At 43.8% G+C, this 27,026-nt stretch overlaps 1 protein-coding gene and 2 non-coding genes across 3 annotated transcripts in view; all 3 read right to left on the bottom strand.

Moving 5' to 3' along the window:
* Positions 1 to 15,901, bottom strand: part of LOC137373267 (rab GTPase-activating protein 1-like) — a 600,347-nt gene extending 584,446 nt beyond the window's left edge. The window contains exon 1 of the mRNA XM_068038116.1: positions 15,797 to 15,901. The gene's annotated coding sequence lies outside the window, so the exon portion shown is untranslated. The remainder of the gene's footprint in view (positions 1 to 15,796) is intronic.
* A 6,390-nt stretch (positions 15,902 to 22,291) lies between these two features.
* Positions 22,292 to 22,362, bottom strand: LOC137373288 (small nucleolar RNA SNORD47). Its single transcript, XR_010975619.1, has one exon. It is a non-coding gene; the product is annotated as a small nucleolar RNA SNORD47 (small nucleolar RNA).
* A 658-nt stretch (positions 22,363 to 23,020) lies between these two features.
* On the bottom strand, positions 23,021 to 23,105 carry LOC137373291 (small nucleolar RNA snR60/Z15/Z230/Z193/J17). The gene has a single exon (XR_010975621.1). It is a non-coding gene; the product is annotated as a small nucleolar RNA snR60/Z15/Z230/Z193/J17 (small nucleolar RNA).
* Between the last annotated feature and the right edge of the window lie 3,921 nt (positions 23,106 to 27,026).

Raw genomic sequence — 27,026 nt, 5'->3', positions numbered from 1 at the left:
CTCTCTCCTGACTATCCAAGGCCCCAAACACTCCTTTCAGGTGCAGCAGCAATTTATTTGTACTTCTTTCAATTTAGTATACTGTATTCGCTGCTCACAATGTGGTCTCTACATTGTGGAGGCCAAACGTAGACTGGGTGACCGCTTTGCGGAACACCTCCGCTCAGTCCGAAAATATGACCCTGAGCTTCTGGTTGCTCACATCTCTGTTCTGAGCCTGCTGCAGTGTTCCAGTGAACATCAACGCAAGCTTGTGGAACAGCACCTCATTTTCTGATAAGGCACGCTATAGCTTACCGGACTGAACATTGTGTTCAATAATTTCAGAGAATGAATGACCTTTTTTTACTTTTATTTTATTTCATCATTTTATTTTTTTACCATGTGCCTGCCTACTGCTTTTTTTCATGTTTGTGCTTTTGGCTAGGGCGGTTCATTATTCTGTCATTAACACTCTCTCTGCACTAATGTTTTGTCTTTCACCACACTATTAGCATACTCTCTTTGCTTTTGCCCCATGACCTCTGTCAATTAATCTCTCCGGCCCTCTGTCCAATCACACACCTTCCCTTTTGTTCTCTTTTCCCCCCCACCCCTGCTTTACTTGCTTAAAACCTATTACATTTCCAACCTTTGCCAGTTCTAATGAAAGGTCACCTGAAACGTTAACTCTGCTTCTCTCTCCACAGATGCTGCCAGACCTGCCGCGTATTTCCAACACTCTGTTTTTATTTCAGATTTCCAGCATCTGCAGTATTTTGCTTTCATCAAAAATGTTACCTTCTTGTCCAAAGGGAATGTGAACAAAAACCCATAGAGACTTCCCTACTTCTTCCTCCCAACTGACACATGAAACAATGATCAGAGAAAGAAACACAATCCTTAATGATAAACAGACAAAGCTCAGTTCATCCAAAATCCTAAGGAATGTTGCTTAGTATTAGAGCCAGACTTTTCAGGAGTGAAATTATGAAACGCTTCTGCACACAGAGAGTTGTAGAGGTTTGAAACACTTCCACAAATGGCAATTGATGCTAGATCAATTGTTAAATTGAATTTTTGTTAACTAAAGGTATTAAGAAATATGGGGCTAAGGCAGGTCTATGATATTAACACTGAATGAAGGAACAGGCTCGAGGGGTTACTCCCATTCCTATGTTTTAAGAGCTTTTGGACAACCTACATCAATAAGAACCCGAGTGGTTGCAACACTGCCAAATATTCCAGATGAATATTGATCATCAAACTTAGTACAGGCACAAAAGGAATTGAAAGTCAAATCAGCAGGAAACCCAATGGCACCATATATCATACTTCTGCATTGTGGCAGATTCAATATTATGAACTCGGTGCACAGTCTCCTAATGCTCAATCTCTCCAGCTGTTAGAAAATGCTACTGTTATATCCAAATAAACTCAGATGACCATGGGAATAACTGGCTTCCTTTACATTTTGGCCCATAACATACAAGGCTACAGGCCAAGTGCTGGAAAATGGGATTAGAATAGACAGGTGCTTGATGGCCAGCACAGACACGATGGGCCGAAGGGCCTGTTTCTGTGCTGTATAACTCTTATGACCCTGACATTTCTAGATCCTCTAGAAGATTGCCAAAGAATAACAGCAATATATATGATATGAGGGATGAGGGACTGCAGTTATATGGAGAGACTAGTAAAGCTGGGATTGTTCTCCCTATGGCAGATAAGGTTAAGGGGGAAATTTGATATAGTTTAAAATTATGAAGAGTTTTGATAGAAAAAATGAGAAACTATTTCCACTGACATTGCATGTCTCATTCCCATGACACTTTGTATGGAGACATTTTTCTTGTGTTCACTTTTAACCAGTTTAGTTCTAATTTTAAGATTCTGCCCCTTTGTTCTGAATGTCCTACTACAATCATTCCCTATCTACCCTGCCAACACTCTCTCATAATTTTAAACACCCAAGGGTGATCAGATCAACCTTTAACCTCATCACTGCAGAATATAACCCAGAGGGCACCCAGAGTTCAACACAGTATTCCAAATGAGGTCTGGGTAACGTGTTCAGACGATAGGTCCTGTAAACAGTTATTCTAAACTATCGTCCGAACAGGATGGTAAAACATTACAGCCGAATGTAGACATGGGTCTACAGAGTTAATTGTGTTTACAGATTACTCAACAAAATGCCCACTTTTTCTCATTGAAAAGCAGACTCTGTGAGCAGGTTTAGTGCAGTGTGTGTGTACACCAGACTCCATTTGTCTTATCCAGCACCAATGCTACCCATCACAGCAGAGAATTCAGTTTAGCGTCACAGCAGATTGGCCTAAATCACTGTAAAATACTAAAAGACAGGACAGTAATAAGTAGACTTGTGCATATAAAAAACTCTCCACCACATCAATCTTTAAAGCCTATAACGTATAGGCTTGCAACTAGTCAGGTGATTTCAGCTATGTGAATTCTAATCTTAACCTTTGTATTCAACCAGTCGATTCACTTTTTAAAAAAAAAAGTCAAATCAATTATCGTGCAGACCTTGATAGTACTTACTGATGGTAAATTAGAGGTCTAAATTAAATGCGAGAATGACAGAAATGGAAGTAATTACTTAAAAAGCACCTCCACCGCTAAAACACCAGGGAAGCTGAAGGCAGTAACCGCGAGGGGGCACAGCTATTACAGTAAACTGGAATTTAAAAAGTAAACATAAATTGGCGACGTGAAATCAGCAATAAAAAAGACTTGCATTTATATAGTGCTTTTCATGACCACTGGACATCTCAAAGCGCTTTACAGCCAATTAAGTACTTTTGAAGTGTACTAACTGTTGTATTGCAGAAAACATGACAGTCAAGTTGTGCACAGCAAGCACCTAAAACAAATAAACTGATTTTATGATGTTGATTGAGGAGCAAATATTGGCCAGGACGTCGGGAATAACTGCCCTCCTCTTCAAAATAGTGCCATGGTATCTTTTACATCCATCCAAGCAGGCAGATGGGTCCTCAGTTTAACATCCTATTCGAAAGTTGGCACTTCCAACAGTGCAGCACGCCCTCGGTACTGCACTCGAATGACAGCCTTGATTTTTGTTCTGAAACCCTAGAGTGGGACTTGAACCCAGAGGGTTCTCTCAGAGGGTCCGAAGTCTTTGGAACTCTCTTCCTCAAAAGCAGTGGAAGGAGAGTTTTTAAATATTTTTAAGGCCGAGATAGATAGATTCTTGATAAGCAAGGGGATGTAAGGTTATCAGGGGTAAGTGGGAATGTGGAGTTGAGGTTACAATCACATCAGCCATGATATTATTGAAAGGCAAAGCAGGCTCGAGTGGCAGAGTAGCCTACGCCTGCTCCTAATTCATATGTTTGTAACCAGAACCTTGTGATTAAGGCAAGAGTGCTAGCAACTGAGCCATTGGTGACACACTCAGCTCTGTGAAAAGCAAAGTCAAACTTATCAGCTTTCAAGTGCAGTGATATTCGAGATGGAAATGTTGAAAAGCTATTCCACAAAAAGACAGCTGGGACAAGGCTGAAGTTATTTGTATGATTACAGAAGAGATTAATGGGTGATTTGATAGCGGTTTTAAAAAATTATGTTCTGAATGCAAAGAGTATTATATTATTATTAGCCATACCGATCTGGAGACACCAGTTCTTCAATTAAACCTTTTCATTGGGCTTTCCAGGCAACAGAGAGGGAGGAAGGAGAGATAATGACAAGATGGAGAACTAAACTTGTGAAGATAACTCAGTAAGGCAAAAATGAGACAATGGACACATCACACATTCTGTCTGGGTAAGCAAAGCTATTGTATACATTAGTCTCAGACTGGATCAACAAGGTGAAACTGCTGTACACTGTGCTCAAACTGTGTCGGGGGGTAAGGAGATGAGGCTGATGTACACTGCTCAGACTGGGCTGGAGAGTGAGGAGGTGGTGAGACTGCTGTATTCAGACTGGGTTGGGGGTGGGGGGTAATAATTAAAGAAGCTTGTCCTCTTTGGCATTTTTCCCCTCACTCTTCTGAAGGCCCAGTCTCATGGGTGCTACAGCTCGAGCATTCTTCACGTGAAGCTATCTGGTGAGCATCAGCAGGCTACCAAGCCAAGCCCCATACTCACTTTATATCACCATATTCTCACTGTCCAGCAGGATTGCAAGAAAGAATGAAAACACTAATAATTTTTTGCCCCAATCTATTCCAGGATACTGAGGTCAACTGCCTCCTGCCACCCCGAGATTTACTCAGCAGAGAACAGGAATTTAACCTCTCTCATCTATATTGTTTAGCAACGCACATTAACATGCTTGTGCTGTGGAAGAAACATAGAAATTCTGTCCCCAACATTGCAGGAGTCCAGATCTTCCAGCAGAGGCTCCTGCCTGCCCCGAAACCTGCTGGAGATCCCATCCCAAATTACGGGGATGGGCTCATTAAGGGGAGTAGGGAGAGTGGCCCATGGCTGTAATGGTACTTTAAGGCACCCACCCCATTCCACTGGTGTAAGTCAAAGCAGCACAAAAACGCTCAGCAAAGTGGGTCCAGGGGCTGTTCCCAAGCCAAAACACCTGAGCACATTTTTTCTTTATCTTCAGCTCCTCATGGAACCAAAAGGCATTTTTAATAAATTATCAATCCCGTCAGAGATCAATTACCATTACTCTAGTAAATCGTGGGACCTTTACTTATCCCTGAAAGGAACTCTTACCAGCTCTCAGCTCCAATGGGTCGAATGGGGGCGTAAGTGGAGGATTTCCCAGGACAGCCTAAGATCTGCCTTATATCTTGAAAAATAAACTGAGTATTAAAATACCTAATTCCAATACCTTCTTGTTTTGAGGTTTGAATGAGAAGTATATCATTATATTAGTATTAGCATCATATCAGTACTGCTCATGCCCATTAATGCTTGCTGTAAGCCAACAGATAAACAGCAAACCAGTGCTACCAAGCAGCCACGTGCTTTGATGATGGTGATATTTCTTACTGCAATCTGTGCAGCAGAGATGTTTGATATTTGATCTGACTAATTTCCTTTAAATCATTGGATTTGACAAATGAATAGTGAAAGATTTCCAGTACTATAAAAATGGATGTGGCAAAGTACATATTCAAAATCAACCTCTATTTCAGACTGCGCAGTAATTGCACATTAGTGGCCTTGACCTTAGCTGATACTGGAACTGCTTAATTTTTGCTCAGACTTCCCCTTCAGTAACACCATAAATCTTGCTTTGGTCGAGTCAGCTTGTTCAGAACCTGCTGCGCGATTATCTTTCCCATTCTCCAGCTCACATTCAAGGGCCTGCATGCTCTGTCAGCTGACCGTGTCAAGCTGCCATTCACCTTTTGAATCAGGCTGGACACCTTGCACCAAGTCTAAACCTGGACAGGGCAGCAGCTGGGATCGGGGCTTAAATTCCAACGCTGCACAAACCTTAATAACAAATAGCTCTGCATCAAGAAGCAGCAAAATCAGACTCCTGATATCCAAATTCCATTTCAGAAACTTCTATTCTTCATGTACTACCTGCAGCAAGACTTCTGCTCTAACGCTTCACTGACCTAGTGAACTTTTTGCAGATTCTTTTCTTAAAAACTGTCAAATACTTCAGGGAAATAATGCACAGGTCTACAGAGAAAGAGGCGAATGAGATTGACTGGATAGCTCGACCAAAGTGTTGGTACAGGTACAATGGGCCAAATGGCCTCCATCTGTGCTATATCGTTCTATGATCAGTCATGATCGTACTGAATGGCAGAACAGACTCAATGGGCCATATGGTCTACTCCTGCTCCTAGTTCATGTGTATTCTATGATCACAGTATACTCCCCTATTTGGTTCGAAACTGCAAGTGGCACAGTCATTGCTTCGAATTTTGTAAAAGCTCAGAGAACTGAGGCAGTGAAATCACCAATTCTGCAGCTGTAATGAACAAGGGTGGGATTTTGAAAGTAATAGCTAGGTGCAAAATTAAATCTTTCAAGACATCCTTTCAACAGAACTCAAAGCAATTGCTTGTTTTACTGCAAAATAGAAACTGGAGCCATTCTGAACACACAGTGAATTACAGCACACGGAGAATATCATTCAAAGTCAGCTTTTAAAAAGGATGTTCGCCTTGAATTACCAGTTATTTACCAAAGAGCAATTTCATAGAATGGTTACAGCACAGGAGGCGGCCGTTCTGTCTGTCGCGTCTGCTCTCTTTTAAAAACAATTCCACAAGTCCCACTCCCCCGCAACCTTGCAAATTTCTCATCTTCAGGCACTTATCCAATTCCATTTTGAAATCCACAAATGAATCTGCCTCCACCACCCTCTTCAGGCAGTGCATTCCAGATCCTAATCACTCTCCATTAGAAAAAAATTCCTGTTGCCTTTGTTTCTTTTGTCAATCACCTTACATCTCTGTCCTCTGGCTCTCAAGCCCACGGCAAAGGTAACAGTTTCTCTCTATCTACAGCCCTTATGATTTTGAACACCTCTATCAAATCTCCTCTCAACCTTTTCTTCTCAAAGCAGAACAACCCCAGCTTCTCAAATCTATCCATGTAACTGAAGTCTCTCATCCCTGGAACCATTCTCATAAACTTTTATGTACCTTCTCTAATGCCTTCACACCTTTCCTAAGGTGCGGTGCCCAGAATTGGACACAATATTCTTGTTTTATAAAGGTTCATCTTAAATTCCTTGTTTTTGTACTCTACGCCCCTATTTATAAGCCCAGGATCCTGTTTGCCTTTTTAACTACTTTCGCAACCTGCCCTGCCACCTTCAACAATTTGTGCACATATACCGGGCGGCACAGTGACGCAGTGGTTAGCACTGCAGCCTCACAGCTCCAGCGACCCGGGTTCAGTTCTGGGTACTGCCTGTGTGGAGTTTGCAAGTTCTCCCTGTGTCTGCGTGGGTTTTCTCCGGGTGCTCCGGTTTCCTCCCACAAGCCAAAAGACTTGCAGGTTGGTAGGTAAATTGGCCATTATAAATTGCCCCGAGTATAGGTAGGTGGTAGGGAAATATAGGGACAGGTGGGGATGTGGTAGGAATATGGGATTAGTGTAGGATTAGTATAAATGGGTGATTGATGGTCGGCACAGACTCAGTGGGCCGAAGGGCCTGTTTCAGTGCTGTATAACTAAACTAAACTAAACATAGAAGGGTCACTGACCCGAAACGTTAACTCTGCTTCTCTTTCCACAGATGCTGCCAGACCTGCTGAGTGATTCCAGCATTTCTTGTTTTTGTAAACTAAACATACCCCTGGTCTTTCTGTCGCTGCACCTTTTAGAATTGCACCCTTTATTTTATATTGCCTCTCCTCATTCTTCCTACCAAAATGAATCACTTCACACTTCTCTGCATTAAATTTCATCTGCCATGAGTCCACTCATTCCACCAGCCTGTCTATGCCCCTGTGAAGTCCATCACTATCATCCTCACATTTCATAATACTTACAAATGTTGTGCCATCTGCAAATTTTGAAATTATGCCCTCTACACCCTCGTCTAAGTCATTAACATATATCAAAAAAAGTGGTCCTAGCACCTGGGGAAACACCACTGTATACCTTCCTCCAGTCCAAAAGCAATCGTTCACCACTACTCTGTTTCCTGTCACTTAGCCAGCTTCACATCCATGCGCCACTATCCCATTTATCCCATGGGCTTTCGTTTTGCTGGCAAGCCTATTATGTGACACTTTATTAAACACCTTTTGGAAATCCATGAACACATCATCAACTGCATTATCCTCATCAACCCTCTATTAACTCTTCAAAAAACTTAATTAAGTTAGTTAAACACAATTTGCCTTTAACCAATCTACACTGACTTTCCTTAATTAACCCACCATTGTCCAAGTGATTATTAATTTTGTCCTGGATTATCGCTTCTAAAAGCTTCCCCACCAAGGTTAAACTCACTGACCTGTAGCTGCTGGGTTTATCCTGACACCCTTGTATGAACAAGGGTATAACATTTGCAATTAATTCTCCAGTCCTCTGGCACCACCCCTGCATCTAAGATTGGAAGATAATGGCTGGTACCTGTGCAATTTTTGCCCTTACTTCCCTCAGCATTCTTGGATGCATCCCCTCGGGTCCTGGTGACATATCAATTTTAAGCGCACACAGCCTAATTCCTCCTCTTTTATCAATTTTAGCCCAACAAATATCTCAATTTCCTTCCCTTTCACTATGACTTTGGCAGCATCTACTTCCTTGGTAAGGACAGATGCAAAGTACTCATTTGGTACCTCAGCCATGCCCTCTGCATGGATATATCCCCTTTTTGGTCCCTAATCGCCAACCGCACCCCACCCCCCCCCCCCACTCTTTACTACCATTTTATTATTTATATGCCTATAGAAGACTTTTGGATTTCCCTTTATGTTGATTGCCAGTCTCTTCGCCTCTCATTTCCTTTTTTCACTTATCCTCAGAGCTTTGTGTATTCAGCCTGGTTCTCACTTGTATTATCACCATGACATCTGTCAATCGCACCCTGCTTCATCTTTTTCATCATCCAGGGAGTTCTGGCTTTGGTTGCCCTACCTTTCCTCCTTGCAGGAATGTGCCTCCACTGTACCCAAACCATCTCCTCTTTAAAGGCAGCCCATTGCTCCATTATAGTTTTGCCTGCCAATCTTTCATTCCAATTTACCAGGGACAGATCTGTTCTCAACTCACTAAAATTGGCCCTCCTCCAATTAAGTATTTTTACTCTAGAATGACGTTGCACCTGAGGTACAATTCAGTATTCCGCTATAACATGCTGTTTCCAAAACTGAAGCTAATTGTGTAACAAGAATCATGACGTCACTGAATCAAAGAAACAGCCTTTAGTTGGTTGGGTATAATCAACTGTAAACAAGCATCATAAGTAATTCCTGGTTAAAACACAGAATTTCAACAACTATTTCCTACCTTTACCAGCTTGCACTAAGCCTGTCACAGACATTAAGTAGACACCATCCCTTGAAATACCATCAAATCATCCCCTTTTAACACAAGCTGCGCCACATATCTCATCAAAAGCAAAAGACTGTGGATGCTGGAAATCTGAAATAAAAACAGAAATTGGTGGAAACACTCAGCAGGTCTGGCAGCATCTGTGGAAACAGAAATGTTTCTTCAGAACTGGGAAATTTTAGAGATCTAATAGGTTTTGAGCAAGTGAAAGGGGGGAGGGTGGGGTAATGAACAAAAGGAAAGGGCTGTGATCGGGTGGAGGGCAGGACAGATTAAATGACAAAAGGTTTCATGGTGCAAAGCCAAAGGGAGTGGTAATGCGACAAGTAAGGAAACAAAAGACCTGAATCATTAAGTGTTTCTCTCTCCACATATCTCTTCATTGGTTAAAACAAATGGAATAAAGGCACACCCAAGACATGGAACAAATCAATGATGTCAAGGCTTTTGTCTTATCCCCACGTGCTGAATGCCTTGATGAGATTACTGTTTTGTGGGCATCCATTAACTCCGTAAAAGCAGAAACAGACTGTACCAGTAGCTCAGACGAGTGCAAATTATTGTTCCATAAGCCTGGAATTAATTATGGCACAAAGGTCTTGCCTCAGTGATAGGGTAGATCACAGACAGGGAATACTTTTTTTTTCCCACAATATACTTTATTCATAAAAATCTATAAAAAAATACATTACAAAACAGTTCAAAACAGCACCAAGTCGACAATACAAAGAGTGCAAAGGAGATCAGGTTCCTTCAATACAGAAGTGAGTTGCCTCACAACCCTTCCATTTCATTTTACATGCCATGTACATTTTGCAGCAAACCCATATTTTCTGGATACTGCCCGAGGGGTTTTCCATGGATCCAGCCTCTCAGTTCACCTTGGTGGAGGGACCTTACAGTGGTCTTTTCCCTATTGAGCCTTTGCCGCAGTTGCCCCAAGCTTTAGTGCGTCCCTCAGCACAGGGAATGCACTAACGGTTGGTACCATACCAATCCCAGCCATCAGCAAAAATACACAATGTAATGCCATAGCAAGTGAAAACATCTACACTTGTAAGTGATGAGATCCAAAGTGGATGATTTCAGAGTTCTCTCTAATTTCAGTTCAGAGGACGTTTATAAACTGTTTACGTTTTGTCACTTTAACCAGCCTCCTCAGTTAGATGAACTTCCATATATTGGAAACTATAATTTTAAATATTCACACCCATAAGTTTACATTTACCACATTTCCAAACTTACAACAGTCTCCAACTTAAAGCCTTTTTTTTTTGCTTTGTATAATCCATCATAATGTAAAGCGATTCACTGAATGGAGGGATCTGTGATCTGCATGGAATTTTCAAGTCACATCCAACTCCACCCTAACCATCAAGGCTGAATCTGACCTGACTATGTAAGTTTAAAAGTTCAACAGCCGTTGCTGTGCGTATAAGAAGACACAGGCTGTTTGAACGATGTGCAAAATGTATATTCCAGCACATTTGCTGCTGCTTACATGTTTTTCACTAGGTGAATCAATGCTGTCAAAATTATTACACAAATCACTGGCAGCCTCAGAAATATGAAACTTGGGGTAACATTTACTGCTTTACAGGATTGGTTATTCTGCACATAAATCCTGTAACACATTCCAGAGTATCTATTAATTCCTCTTCACGATAAAAGCTGTGCCAATGTACCTGACAGTGCTCCCAGATAGCTAGCAGCCCTTTATCACTAGATCATATCTGGATGTGATGCTGCCAATTGTTGTAGCTCAATAAAGCACAACTACCTTATGTATTCAAGACAAACTCAGAAGAAACTAATCACTTTACCAATCAACGGCTATGAGAAGGAGACAGCTAAACGATTTTTTCATACAAATCAAGTTATCTTTTTTTAATCTTAAACACAAAACAAAGCACTTCCTTATAAATATAGCTGAAATATTTTGAAACTGGATTAACAGAATATAGAAGGCAGTCAGCCATCCATTATGGGAAGATCTCACAAATCACTGTGTAAAAGTGGCCACAGGTCCCCTGCCTCCCCACCCCTACACACAATAAATTTTAAAATGACACCTGTCACACATGAAGAATTCTTTACTGCTATCTGGGATTTGATGATTATGCCTCAAAAGCTAGTAACACATCAACATCCAGCAGCTGAAGACACAGCACTGTTCAGTAGCACCCGAGACAACATATTCTTTCCAGAACTACAGGCTATAAACACTGGAATTTAGGAACATAGGAATTGCTAAATAATAAATGTTCATGTCAATGAAACAACAATAATCATAACAATCAATCTCTATCAATTTGTCCACAACAGGCCCAGGCACGAGGTGAGGAAAACTCCCAGTGGAGGAGAGCTTTGGGAACCATGGGTCCAAAGTCACCAGTTCCTAGCATACACCACATCAAGTCTCAAATTATTTATATACTGCATCCCAAATATTACTTTGTCAGAAATCTCATTGCATCTGCTTTAATCTAGAAGGTACAACCGAAAGTGGAAGGCCATTGCCATCATGATAAATCATTTTGGCTGGCAACTTTTTCAAGTCACTTTAAGACACTCTTGATGGAACCTACTCTCATCAAGAAATTTGAGGATCATTTCCCAGTATTACAAAGAGTCCTTCTGAACCTTCAGAAGCAAATTATAGAAAACAAGTGTAATTTCTGGTGAACACAGAAGATATCATGACTACCCATCCAAAACTGAAAATGCTTAGATATGAGGAAGAGCACCGAAGACTGAAGGTCAGCATTCACACATTTTCTTTTAAGAGCATCCATCACATTCCAAAATGTCAGAAGTATTTAATAACAGAGGAAGAAAGGCACTCTGTTTTAATTTCTGATCTGGAAATTTGCAAACATCTGGCCATCTGAAAACTTTGGTCACCAGACAGCAATTAAACTGAGTGACCTCAATACTGTTTAGCCCAATTCTCCAGAGGATGCACCTGAGCAGTAACCTATGTCACAACCATGCTCCAGACCTCAGACTACTTATTAGCAACACAAGAAATCAGCAAATATGCAGAAATATAAACACTCACACACCCATATACAGCTACTATATGGTAAATTTGGGTAATGGGGCACTCATTATAAGTACATGTTATTCCTGGCAGTGTGATTTGTATTTTCAGTACTATGTGAAACTGTAAAACATGCAATAGCCATGGGGAAGGGGAAATGATCAAGGGAGAAGGGGGAAGCATGTGACTGGAACAGAGATGAAAAGAGAGCCAATCAAGGCCGCATTTAACTGACAACTCCAACCCAAATGCAGCCACTGGTGGCTCCTTTCTCCACAACTCCACGCCACACCACCTCATACCTGAAAGGGAGAAAAAAGGGAGAAGCAGAAAGAAAGAGAGACAAAACAAGGATTAAGGCATGAGAAGTAGCAGAGATAAAAAGAGATGAGTGACAGATAATCATCAAGGCTAGAGATAGGTGTCACAATCCTGTTTTCTTTTCTCTCCTCGGGAACTATGCGGTGTGCCTTTAAGGCTGTAAGAGATCAGTACTTCAAGGCAGCCAGCTTCCGGAAGTTACTGGAAAGTGCATCTTGGTTGCCCTGGATACAGCCATACAGAGAGGGAGAATAGAACATACAAGGTTGCCGTTTAACTTTGAAAAACTGGCTCTGCAAAGGCAGACTGTTCTGGCACGTGAAGGAAAGAGGAGAGCTCTCCCTTAGTCTATTTAAAGCCTATTTATTATTCTCTCTCAGAATTCTGAAAAGTCAAGCCAGATTAATTCTTTTTGAAATAAATAGCTATTTCTCAATCTACTGTGTTCATCGCTGGAAAGAGTTTGATGCTTCAACTACTGAACTGTAATTGCTGAACTCCTATCGTTGGATTCATCAGGCCTTGGAAGACTTCAAGTAACCTTGGATTGTTCCACATTGGAAGATTCCACTTTGTCAGGACCGTAAATCTACACTTTGTTATTTCTATGTTTTTGTCGGGCAGCTAATTAAACAACAAAAATACTGTTAGTTTGAGTATATGTCTGTGAATAAATTATAAGGTTTCAGATATTGGTTTATCTTAGTAGTGTTTAAGATTTTAGTTTTTTCTAATAAACAGTAAATTTGTTGATATTAAAGATACCTGGTTTGTTCGCCGTATTCAGGGGTTACTAGATTGTTCAATTCAGCTGCTGCTTTCTCTGATTTGCAAAGCTTAAAGATATATGTTACACAACCTGTGGGGCGGTGAGACTGAATTGACATTGTGTTGATCCCACCGCAATCGGAATCATATATTTTGACTGGAGGCTTTGTCCTGAGCGGTCATGCCGTAACACAAGCAAGAGAGGCCTTATCTCTGACATATCTTATGCAACGGCACAGGATATCAACTAGATCTTTATTCAAGGTTCTGAGGTCAGTATACACTTCCTATGTCACAATTACTTCTTGCAACACCTTCCACATCACATTTGATTCATTAGTCCGATGTTATAATAGTGACTACACTGCAGTGCTTTGCTGTGTAAAGTGCTTTGGAACGCCCTGAGATTGTGAAAAGTCTATATAAATGCAAGTCTTCATTTGTTTTTTTAAGTCAAAGCAAAGCAAATCATAAAAGAAACGAACAAACTAACTCAAAGTGAGAAGCAGCCAGAAACTGCCAATGAAAAACTGCTATTCTTTCAGTAATCCGGAAGAATCGTCTTGCTCGTCTGACAGTCCCTATCGATTCGTTTACTTTTCAAAACGATTTGAAGAAAAGCTGAGAGATGAATTTCAAAAGTTTTTTCAGGTGAAACTTTCACACTAAAATTCAGTGCTATACATTAGAACTTCAAAAATGGAGGCTTCACTGAAAGAAGGTGTTGATTATACATCTAAGCTTCCATTTATTTATAATACAATTCCAAACAAGCATTATTCTCCTTGGGAAAATCTGGCATTTTTTTAAAGAAAGGATGTCTCTCTCTCGGTGAGGGGGTCTCTCTCTCTCTCTCGGTGAGGGGGGTCTCTCCCTCACTCTCTCGCGGTGAGGGGGTCTCTCTCTCTCTCTCGATGAGGGGGGTCTCTCTCTCTCTCTCGATGAGGGGGGTCTCTCTCTCTCTCTCTCGGTGAGGGGGTCTCTCTCTCTCTCTCTCGGTGAGGGGGTCTCTCTCTCTCTCTCGGTGAGGGGGTCTCTCTCTCTCTCTCTCGGTGAGGGGGTCTCTCTCTCTCTCTCTCGGTGAGGGGGTCTCTCTCTCTCTCTCGGTGAGGGGGTCTCTCTCTCTCTCTCGGTGAGGGGGTCTCTCTCTCTCTCGGTGAGGGGGTCTCTCTCTCTCTCTCTCGGTGAGGGGGTCTCTCTCTCTCTCTCTCGGTGAGGGGGTCTCTCTCTCTCTCTCGGTGAGGGGGTCTCTCTCTCTCTCTCGGTGAGGGGGTCTCTCTCTCTCTCTCTCGGTGAGGGGGTCTCTCTCTCTCTCTCTCGGTGAGGGGGTCTCTCTCTCTCTCTCTCTCTCGGTGAGGGGGTCTCTCTCTCTCTCTCTCGGTGAGGGGGTCTCTCTCTCTCTCTCTCGGTGAGGGGGTCTCTCTCTCTCTCTCTCGGTGAGGGGGTCTCTCTCTCTCTCTCTCGGTGAGGGGGTCTCTCTCTCTCTCTCTCGGTGAGGGGGTCTCTCTCTCTCTCTCTCGGTGAGGGGGTCTCTCTCTCTCTCTCTCGGTGAGGGGGTCTCTCTCTCTCTCTCTCGGTGAGGGGGTCTCTCTCTCTCTCTCGGTGAGGGGGTCTCTCTCTCTCTCTCGGTGAGGGGGTCTCTCTCTCTCTCTCTCTCGGTAAGGGGGTCTCTCTCTCTCTCGGTGAGGGGGTCTCTCTCTCTCTCGGTGAGGGGGTCTCTCTCTCTCTCTCTCTCTCGGTGAGGGGGTCTCTCTCTCTCTCTCGGTGAGGGGGTCTCTCTCTCTCTCGGTGAGGGGGTCTCTCTCTCTCTCGGTGAGGGGGTCTCTCTCTCTCTCTCTCTCGGTGAGGGGATCTCTCTCTCTCTCGGTGAGGGGGTCTCTCTCTCTCGGTGAGGGGGTCTCTCTCTCTCTCGGTGAGGGGGTCTCTCTCTCTCTCTCTCTCTCTCGGTGAGGGGGTCTCTCTCTCTCTCGGTGAGGGGGTCTCTCTCTCTCTCGGTGAGGGGGTCTCTCTCTCTCTCTCTCTCTCTCGGTGAGGGGGTCTCTCTCTCTCTCGGTGAGGGGGTCTCTCTCTCTCTCTCTCTCTCTCGGTGAGGGGGTCTCTCTCTCTCTGTGAGGGGGTCTCTCTCTCTCTCTCTCTCTCTCTCGGTGAGGGGGTCTCTCTCTCTCTCGGTGAGGGGGTCTCTCTCTCTCTCTCTCGGTGAGGGGGTCTCTCTCTCTCTCTCTCGGTGAGGGGGTCTCTCTCTCTCTCTCTCTCTCTCGGTGAGGGGGTCTCTCTCTCTCTCGGTGAGGGGGTCTCTCTCTCTCTCGGTGAGGGGGTCTCTCTCTCTCGGTGAGGGGGTCTCTCTCTCTCTCGGTGAGGGGGTCTCTCTCTCTCGGTGAGGGGGTCTCTCTCTCTCTCTCTCTCGGTGAGGGGGTCTCTCTCTCTCTCTCTCTCGGTGAGGGGGTCTCTCTCTCTCTCTCTCTCGGTGAGGGGTTCTCTCTCTCTCTCGGTGAGGGGGGTCTCTCTCTCTCTCGGTGAGGGGGGTCTCTCTCTCTCTCGGTGAGGGGGGTCTCTCTCTCTCTCGGTGAGGGGGTCTCTCTCTCTCTCCCTCTCTGAGGCCGGACAGACCCGATATCGGACTGACAGGGTTACGATAACTGTCAGTTGGGTCGGACCAGTAGCACTGTCACGCCTGTGCCCGGGCTTATCTTACCGTGTTGCTGTTGTTGTTGTTCAGAATCCAGCCCCGATCACTCGCATCGCCGCTGCGACCAGCCTCTGCGCATGCGCATTGCAGTGCACCCTCCTTTGCGCATACTCACTGTGGTGCGCGCACGTCCTGCCTCTGCCTATGCTTTACATTGGTGCGCGAGCCACCTTTCTCTGCGCAGAATCACTGCGGTGCTCCGCCCCATGCCTCTGCGCATGCTCATTGTCATGCGGACGCCACCACGATGTGCGCATGCTCACTGCGAATAGCGCCCCTGCTGCCTCTGCGCATGCAGTCCGGATTTTACGTGCTTTCAGAGCGGAAGATAGTGCAGTAGGTGTTACTCGGCTTTTCTGTTCAATAACTGTAATAATAACCACCCACCTAAATCAACTTGCACCCATTCACCCTAGGTCGGCCGTGACAAATTGGTAATTGCACTGACGTAATAACCTTAGGAACATGGGTTCGTATTCCAGCATGGCATATAGTGGAATTTGAATTCAATTACTAAACCTGTTATTGGAAAGCTAGTCTAAGTCGTGACCATGACACCATTGCAGATTATCGTTAAAAAAATCCTTCGCGTTCGCTGTTTTCTTTCAGGAAATGAAATCTGCTGCCTTTTCCTGCTCTGGCCTACAAGTGACTCTAGCCCCCAGCAATGTGGCTCACTCCAAACTGCCCTTTGAAGTGGCCTAGCAAACCCCTTCGTCTTTGTCCTAGTTTGATACAACTGAGATGAAACCAGATGGAACACCCAGCATTGACCAAGGCACCCAAACGACAACAGCAAACACAGTCCTGTCAACCCTGGGAAGTCCTCCTTACTAACATTTGGGAGTTTGTGCCAAAATTGGGAGAGCTGTCCCACAGACTAGTCAAGCAAGAGCCTGATGTAGTCATACTCAAGGAATCATGTCTTGCAGACAATGTCCCATACACGACCCTTAGGTACGTCCTGTCTCACCAGCAGGACAGACACAGCAGAGATGACGATATAATTTTAGTTTGTTAGTTTGAGAGATACAGCACTGAAACAGGCCCTTCAGCCCACCGAGTCTGTGCCGACCATTAACATTGACTCCTGACCACATGAAATCTCATGGCATCAGAGTCCTAAAAGACATAGACCCAAACTAGCAGCTATGGCAGATGGTGAGGGTAGAACATACTTGACCTAGTCACCAATCTACCTGCCACTGATGCATCTGTCCATGACAGTATTGGTAGGAACGACCACTGCACAGTCCTTGCGGAGACGAAGTCCTATCTTCACATTAAGGATACCATCTGTCATGTTGTGTAACACTACCACCGTGCTACATGGTTAGATTTCAAACAGATCTTGTAACTCAAAACTGGGCATCTATGGAGGTGCTGTGGGCCATCAGCAGCAGAAAAATTGTATTCAATTGCAAACTACAACCTCATGGCCTGGCATATCTCCCACTCTACCATCAAGCCAGGAGACCAATGAAGAGTGCAGGAGAGTATGCAAGGAGCAGCACCAGCCATACCTAAAAATGAGATGTCAACCTAGTGCAGCCACAACATAGGACTACTTGCAATCCAAACAGCAGAGGCAGCATGCTATAGCCAGGGCGATCCAATCCCACAACGTACATATCAGATCTAAGCTCTGCAGTCCTGCCACATCCAGTCATGAATGATGGTGGACAATTAAACAACTGACAAGAGGAGGCTCTAGAAATATCCAACAATGAGGGAGCCCAGTACATTGGTGCAAAAAAGGCTGAAGCATTTGCTCCCATCTTCAGCCAGAAGTGCCTAGTGAATAATCCATCTCTGCCTCCTCCTGAGATCTCCAGCATCACAAATGCCAGTCTTCAGCCAATCTGATTCACTCCATGTGATAGCAAGAAATAGCTGAAGGCACTGGAACTGCAAAGGCTATGGGCCCAGACAACATTCTGGCAATACTGAAGACTGGTGCTCTAGAACTAGCCGCACCCTTAGCAAAGCTGTTCCAATACCACGACAACACCGACACCCACCCTGCAATGTGGAAAACAGCCCAGGTCTGTCCTATACACAAAAAGCAGGACAAATCCAACCTGACCAATTACCACCCTATCGCTCTACTCTAGATCAGTAAAGTGATGGAAGGGGTCATCGACAATGCTATCAAGCAGCACTTGCTTAGCCATAACCTGCTCAGTGACGCTCACGTTTGGATTCCACCAGGACCACTCAGCTCCTGACCTCATTACAGCCTTGTTCCAAACATGGACAAAAGAGCTAAATGGGAGACAAGAGTGACTGCCCTCGACATCAAGTCACCATTTGGACAAGTATGATAAGTATGGACCGAGCAAAACTAGAGTCAATGGGAATCAGGGGAAAGCTTATTGCTGGTTGGAGTCATACCTAGCACAAAGGAAGATGGTTGTGGTTGTTGATCAATCCCCAATCCCAGGACATCACTGCAAGAGTTCCTCAGGGTAGTGTCCAAGACCCAACCACTTCAGCTGCTTCATCAATGACTTTCCTTCAATCATAAGGTCAGAAGTGGGGATGCTCGCTGCTGTTTGCACAATGTTCAGCACCATTCAGGATTCCTCAGATACCAAAGCAGTCCATGTAGAAATGCAGCAAGACCTGGACACCATCCAGGCTTGGGCTGCTAAGTGGCAAGTAACATTTGTGCCACACAAGTGGCAGGCAATGACCATCTCAAAGAGAATCTAACCATCTTCCCTTGATGTTCAATGGCATTACCATCACTGAATTGGCCCACAATCAATATGCTGACGGTCACCATAGGCCAAATACTGAACTGGACCTGCCACATGAATGCTGTAGCTGCAAGAGAAGGTCAGAGACTTGGGAATCCTGCAGCAAATAACTTACCTCCCATCTCCCCAATGCCTCTCCATCATCAACAAGGTACAAGTCAGGAGTATGATGGAATATTCTCCACTTGCCTGGATGGGTGCCGCTCCAACTCAAGAAACTTGACAACATCCAGGACAAAGCAGCCCACCTGATTAGCACCCCATCCACATTCACTCCCTCCACCACCGACGCAGTGGCAGCAGTGTGTACCATCTACAAGATGCACTGCGGCAACTCACCAAGGGTCTTTTGATAACACCTTCCAAACCTCTACCACCTAACAGCACTCTGGGTGTACCTACACCAAGGACTGCAGCATTTCAAGGTGGGTCACCACCATCTTCTCAAGTGCAATTAGGGATGGGCAATAAATGCCAGTGACATCCACAACCCCCCCCCGATAGAACATAAAAAAATCCCTCCTGCACCAAGTCCACCCCCCACTGCACGCAACACATTCTTGTACCTGAAACATAGAATGGTTACATCACCCTGCACCTATTCATCACCCAATCCCTGCACGCAGAGTTCCGAAGGGTCACTGACCCAAAACTTTTAACTCTGCTTCTCTTTTCACAGATGCTGCCAAACCTGCTGAGTGGTTCCAGCATTTCTCGTTTTTATAACCCCTGCACCCACTTTCAATCATATCGATTCAGCCAGTACCTCCAGTCACACAACCCCATGCTCATCCAGTCATTCATCCACACCCACTCATTCCCAAGAATGAGTTCTGGAGAAGGGTCACTGACCTGAAACTTTAACTCTGCTTCTTTCCACAGATGCTGCCAGACCTGCTGAGTGGTTCCAGCATTTGTTTTTATTTCAGATTTCCAGCATTCGCAGTATTTTGCTTTCATTCCCAACCTTCAACCACATTCAGCCAGAACCTTCTTAAAGGGGAATTGGTTAAGTACTCGAAGGGAAAATGTTGAGTACAGGAGAAGGAAGGGATAGTGGAACTAGCTGCATTGCTTTCAGAATTGGCATGGACATGAAGGGCCAAATGGCCTACTGTTCTGCAACCATTCTACAATTCCATACCTAATCACAGCCACTCACCCATACCCATTACAGCCAAGGGGAGAGTAATATAAATTAATTCAGTCCCATTACTCCACAGGCCACAGCATATCTGTAAAAAGTTTCCCACCTACTAGAATAGCCAAATTAATCACCATCCCCAGAATAAAGCACTCTGAACCAGGTTTCTTTAAACAAAAGAATTAACTGTTAATGTTTTAAACAATGAGTTGAACTGATATGCATGAAAAGATTTTTCAACTCCTTAATCTTCCTAATCCTCATGCATACATTCAATTACCAACAGTTAAGCAGGGGAAATGGAAATAGTCTTTATAGCAGTTTCTGGGGAATAAAGTAATAATGAAACAAGTAAGGAAGGCTAAATAAAGTAACAAAATGCTGGAAATACTCAGGTCTGGCAGCATGTGTAGAGAGAGAAGCAGTTAACTTTACAGGTCTGTGACCTTCAATAGTAAATTTGTTTCCTAGCTTGGACAAAAGAAAAACCCTCAACCAGTGGAGGTAAAAGCAAAGTAAAAAAGCAGCACATTCTACCTCTACACCAAATTCCTCACTCCATGTTTAAAAACAGACAATTGTGTCATTTGCTTGAGGGAGAGTTCCAAATTTTTATCACCCTTTGGGCTTAGAAGTGTTTATTTTCACTTTAAGACTATGCCCCTTCACCTTGGACTTCCCAACTAGCAGAAATATCTAACCCATTTCCCTTATTTTAAACTTCAATCAAATCACCCCTTAACCTTCTAAATCTCAACATAACCCTTCCTGTTCAAGTGTTATCACTAGTAAATCTATGCTGCACTCCCTCCAAAACCAATATATTCTTCCTAAAAAAAGTGTGATGCCCAAAACTGCTCAGTAGCACAGGTGGGCTCTGTACAGCTACAGAACAGCCAACCCCTTGTTCTGATGCTATTAACACTTTTTTTTTCATTGATTTACATACTTAAACCCCAATATAAATTACTACCATCAAGTCTGTTGGCAGAGATTTAGTACTAATGCAAGCAAAAACAATGCCAGATATTATGTTCAACATGAGACAATAACATTCTACACAATAGTGCATATTAACTGTTTGATTAATGCATGAAATTTTAATGTTGTTACGCATCAGTAATATTTAATGCAGCTTTCTACCCCCCACCACTAAACTTTAGTTGAACCAGATCCTTGCAGGCCACTGGTCACATACTGCTAGAGTACCTGCCCATTACTAGTCTTCTTCCACCCAATCCCCAGCAAACAAAAATGTTTCCACAGGGTGGTTAGAAACTAACTGCCTGAAGTGCTGGAAAATGGAATTAGAATAGATAGGCTTAACAGATATGTTGGGGTGATAGGCCTGTTTCTGTAACAGACTCGTTGATGGGACTTGTCAGCTGACAAGTCCCAAGGACCAGGAGTATGTTTTATTGAGGGGGAAATCTAGAACAAAATGTCATACTGAACAGACCACATCTGCAACAACTTTGTAGAAAATGCTAGCAAATAAATATAGAAATCTGATCAAAGTTCCACTTTCTGTCTGCAAGGAGAGAGATAGACAAAGTAATCTTGGGTATTTGTGTTTTATTTGTTGAATAGGCAGAGGTCTGTAGCAAAACAATTGGTCCCGCCGTTGTTTCTGGGTTCCTTTCACCTAGGAGGAAAAATGGATGAAAATTAAAATTGAATGGGAACACTTCAAAGTCTCAATTTTAATTTGCAACCAGCATATACCCATTCCTGCTCTTACAGAAAGAGCAGTTCTTAAAATTAGTCAGCTTGCGCTGGGCTGTGGCAACAGAATCAGACAATTCCCATCATCACTTGTCAGGTAGAGAGTTCAAGAATAGATTTCATCATTTCCATGCACAGCAAGCTGAAACTAGGATTCATAAGCATTTTGTGAACTGATAAAATGGAGTTATGAATCTACAATTAGTTCTCCAAAGGATGGCTGCATTTGGCCTCAAAGACAAGGACTTGCATTAAAAGAGTTTTTCACAACCTTAAGAACAGCCAGCCTTCATACAAGGCCCCACTAACAAAGTTAAAAATCCCTCAATAGCCTTGCCTCATCCTCTAAACCCTTAACCTCATTCATCAATTCTGCTTCAAGCATTTGATTTTAATTGTTTACTATGCCTTGAGGTGCCTAGGTTCCAAGTCTGGAATTTCTCACTTCCTTTAGGACTGGTTAAAACCCACCCCTGACCTACCTTTTGGGCACTTCATTTAATCTTAGATGGCTGTTCTCTAATACTCTTGTGAAGTACCTTGTCATTTTCTATTTAGACAAATTCTGTAGCTTTAATATATAATAAAAATGCTTTCTTGCATCAGGAAGATGGTACATGAGTGCAGCTCCCCTTTATGCAGTCAGCCTAAATGTGTTAAGTCTCTGCAATCACCCCTAAACTAGGAGGAAATGCCAACTGATCAGCTCCTTCAGAAGGCATTGCTCCATTCACCCCTATAAATGTTCTGATAGAAGTTGCAATCTCACCATGTCTTTGGATCCTCCAGTTGGTGCACCTCCCTGTAAGTAAAGGATCATGTGGTTACTAACAAGTCTACAATTACAAGACAGCATGTCAAGAGCAACAAAACCTCAGATTAAAAAGGAACGGTTGCAATTAGAATCAGGTGTTCATATGGCAGAATCATCATCACAGGTTTCATACAATCTAACAGGCCAAGTACAGTGGACTTGCCATTTAATCAGTGCCCGAATACAACACAAACTACCCAATTGAGCATTACCTCCCCTGCCAATCAGGACCCCTGCTGGCAAAAACTCACCTCCACTATTTCCATGATATTGCTCCTCAATCTGGGCATTCTGAAACAGAAAGGCAATCTTAAGCTATTGCTGACAAACTTGCTCTTGAATCAAGTGATTAACATGTGCCAATATCAGTTAGAGCTAATATTAAACAGTCTTCAGCAGCAATTCAGGTCTCAAGATCTCATCACAGGCACTCTTTATAAGGAGAGTGTGGAGCAGGACACTTACTTGTGCAACAGCTGCAGCCCCTGGGCAAGAAAGAAAAGGAAATCTGTTAAACAGGCTAAGAGGCATTTTTAAAAACAAATTAACTAACTTCTGTCAGTCATTCATTTCTCCTCATGCTTCAGAGACCTAATTCATACATCACACAGAAGCCAGTAATGCAGATCAGGTCCAACCTTAATCCTGCAGTATTGAATGAACTCAACACACCTGTACAGAATTGCTCCATGGCCCAACTTTACATCTGGAGTCAGGAGGAATCTGTAAAATGAGAGAATCAATCAGAGCAGGAAACACTGCTTTGCACCTGGCATTTGTGTAAAGAGGAAATTCAGATAGGAGCGAAAGACAAATGCTTGATTCTTCATCAGTTGTCTGCTGAACTATGTAATCATCATTCAATCCTCTTATGCAGAAAACCCTGCACTAATGCAGCTCCATGTGATGTCTCATGAAACAGGCCAGTACATACTGTTACAAAGCAACACTAGAGGCTGTGTGCAGCTGAAGCTGAGTGTTTTCAAGTTACCTACAGAACACTCAGTATAGAACACCCAGCACTCATCTAACTTCAGATGAGCAGGCATTTTCCATACAACACTGCAGTCTCAGTCAAACCTGATTCATAGCTACAGTTTCAAAGACTGAGACCCCACAGGAGTAAGCATTATACCAGGGCTTACTGGCTCAACCTCCCACAGCCAATCCTATTCACTCACCTTCCATCAATCCTGTTCTTGAACAATCCAAGCACCTGGAAAACAACTTCTATTAGACAGTGCAATAAAGGCAATGAGATATATACAGACAGGAAATATCTGCAGAGCTCCAGGGAATGATGAGTGGGACTGATCAAAGAGCTGGCACAGGGACAATGCAGTGAATGGCCTTTGTCCGATTGCAGGAGAACCATTTACATTCACTATACATCAGATAGGTGCAAAGAATGAGAAAACTCTGCAACCTTAGATGCAAGATACCTAATACAGTTCCCTTGGCCTGAAAATTTCCATTGCCCTCACTGCCTGCTCCAGTGACTGCTGCTGCACAGATGGACATAGGCAGAGCACTAGTTAGGTACAGAGGGCAACACAAAGTTAACAGGAATCTGGAACCTAATAGCTGTAGATGCTGGGGCAATTGAAAATGTTGGTTCCTCCCACAATCTGTGGGAAAATTGATGTACAGAGATTTGGGTGTTCAGGTCCATTGTTCCCTGAAGGTGGCAACACAGGTCAATAGAGTGGTCAAGAAGGCATGCTTTCCTTCATCAGACAGGGTATTGAGTACAAGAGTTGGCAGGTCATGTTACAGTAGTATAGGACTTTGGTTCAGCCACATTTGGAATACTGCGTGCAGTTCTGGTCACATTACCAAAAGGATGTAGATGCTTTGAAGAGGGTGCAGAGGAGGTTCACCAGGATGTTGCCTGGTATGGAGGGCACTAGCTATGAAGAGGGGTTGAGCAGATTAGGATTATTTTCATTTGAAAGACAGAGGTTGAGGGGGGACCTGATTGAGGTGTACAAAATCATGAGGTATAGACAGGGTGGATAGCAAGAAGCTTTCCCCCCCCCCCCAGAGTGGGGGATTCGATTACAAGGGGTCACGAGTTCAAAGAGAGAGGAAAAGTTTAGGGGGATGTGTGTGGAAAGTTCTTTACGCAGAGGGTGGTGGGTGCCTGGAATGCATTGCCAGTGGAGGTGGTAGACACAGGCACGATAGTGTCTTTTAAGATGTATCTAGACAGATACATGAATGGGCAGGAAGCAAAGAGATACAGAACCTTATAAAACAGGCGACATGTTTAGCTAGAGGATCAGGATCGGTGCAGGCTTGGAGGGCCGAAGGGCCTGTTGCTGTGCTGTAATTTTCTTTGTTCTCATTTGTCACCCACTTGGTTTCCTGCAATCCCCACTTTCCCACCCACTGCTGTGCCTGTCTGCTCAACCCCTACCTAGAGAAGCAGCAGGGGAGCAAGTAGGGTGCTCACAGTAAAGCAGGAAACAACCAGCCCAGGAGGGGGAAAGAATGGTGGGATGGAGCAACAATTGCAAGAGGAAGCAGCCTGTTGGGGAGGATGGAGGCAGCAATCACAGCCAAAGGTGAGAACACTTGGATGTCATTATTTGACTGCACAGATAACATGGATTCAGACTGGCAAGTTGACACTCTTGTCAGCAGACACTAATGGGAATGACTCAACTGAGGATCCCAAATGCATTTGGATCTGCTTTAACTATACAAATTAATTCCCAGTCGACATTATTGTTGAGCTCAACACAAATCTAGTTTCATAACAGAAAATCCTGTACTAGTGCAGCTCCTGGTTTACAAGCTCCCTACATAACAGTGGTGTAGTTAGCACCCAGGTTCAATTCTGGTACTGCCAGCGTGGAGTTTGCAAGTTCTCCGTGTCTGCATGGGTTTCTTCCGGGTGCTCGGATTTCCTCCCACATGCCAAAGACTTGCTGGTTGATAGGTTAATTGGCCATTATAAATTGCCCCTAGTATAGGTAGGTGGTAGGGAAATATAGGGACAGGTAGGAATACGGAATTAGTGTAGGATTAGTATAAATGGGTGGTTGATGGTCAGCACAGACTCAGTGGGCTGAAGGGCTGTATCTCTAAACTAAACTTCCAGCCTCTGAAATTCTGGGTACTGCCTGTGCAGAGTTTGCAAGTTCTCCATGACCATGTGGGTTTTGGCCAGGTGCTCAGTTTTCCTCCCACAGCCAAAGACTTGCAAGTGATCGGTAAATTGGCCATTGTAAATTGCCCCTAGTGTAGGATGTTGAGAGTAGTGAGGTCAGGGATAAGGTTACAAGGACACAAGAGGGCACTGGCAAGCAAGAACTTGGTTTAAAGTGGGTCTACTTCAATGCCAGGAACATCCAGAATAAGGTGGGTGAGCTTGCAGCATGGGTTGGTACCTGGGATCTCAATGTTGTGGCCATTTCGGAGACATGGGTAGAGCAGGGACAGGAATGGATGTTGCAGGTTCCAGGATTTAGATGTTTCATTAAGAACAGAGAAGATAGTAAGGGGGGGGGGGTGGCATTGTTAATCAAGGAGTGTATTACAGCAGCAGAAAGGACATTTGAGGACTCATCTACTGAGGTAGTATGGGCCAAGGTTAGAAACAGGAGAGGAGAGGTCACCCTGTTGGGAGTTTTCTATAGACCTCCGAATAGTTCCAGAGATGTAGAGGAAAGGATAGCAAAGATGATTCTCGACAGGAGCGAGTGTAACAGGGTAGTTGTTATGGGGGACTTTAACTTTCCAAATATTGACTGGAAATACTATAGTTCGAGTACTTTAGATGAGTCAGTTTTTGTCCAGTGTGCACAGGAGGGTTTTCTGACAGTATGTAGACAGGCCAACCAGGGGCGATGCCACATTGGATTTGGTACTGGGCAATGAACCCAGCCAGGTGTTAGATTTAGATGTAGGTGAGCACTTTGGTGATAGTGATCACAATTCAGTTAGGTTTACCTTAGCAATGGGCAGGGACAGGTATATACCACAGGCAAGAATTATAGCTGGGGGAAAGGAAATGATGCAATTAGGCAAGATTTAGGATGCGTAGGAAACTGTAGGGGATGAGCACAATTGAAATGTGGAGCTTATTCAAGGAGCAGCTACTGTGTGTCCTTGATAAGTATGTACCTGTCAGGCAGGGAGGAAGTTGTCGAGCGAGGGAGCTGTGGTTTACTAAAGAAGTTGAAGCACTTGTCAAGAGGAAGAAGGTGGCTTATGTTAGGATGAGATGTGAAGGCTCAGTTAGGGCGCTTGAGAATTACAAGCTAGCCAGGAAGGATCCAAAGGGAGAGCTAAGAAGAGCAAGGAGAGGACACGAGAAGTCATTAGCAGATAGGATCAAGGAAAACCCTAAGGCTTTCTATAGGTATATCAGGAATAAAAGAATGACTAGAGTTAGATTAGGGCCAATCAAGGATAGTAGTGGGAAGTTGTGTGTGGAATCAGGATAGGGGAAGCGTTAAATGAATATTTTTCATCAGTATTTACAGTAGAGAAAGAAATTGAGAATATGGAGATACAGACTACTAGGCTAGATGGGATTGAGGTTCACAAGGAGGTGTTAGCAATTTTGGAAAGTGTGAAAATAGATAAGTCCCCTGGGCCAGATGGGATTTATCCTAGTATTCTCTGGGAAGCCAGGGAGGAGATTGCAGAGCCTCTGTCCTTGATCTTTATGTTGTCATTGTCGACAGGAATAGTGCCAGAAGACTGGAGGATAGCAAATGTTGTCCCCTTGTTCAAGGGGAGTAGAGACAGCCCTGGGTAATTATAGACCTGTGAGCCTTA

This window comes from Heterodontus francisci, chromosome 8 (genome assembly GCF_036365525.1).
Source record: "Heterodontus francisci isolate sHetFra1 chromosome 8, sHetFra1.hap1, whole genome shotgun sequence".
Classification (NCBI taxonomy): domain Eukaryota; kingdom Metazoa; phylum Chordata; class Chondrichthyes; order Heterodontiformes; family Heterodontidae; genus Heterodontus; species Heterodontus francisci.
This window is presented reverse-complemented; position numbering and strand designations above follow the sequence as displayed.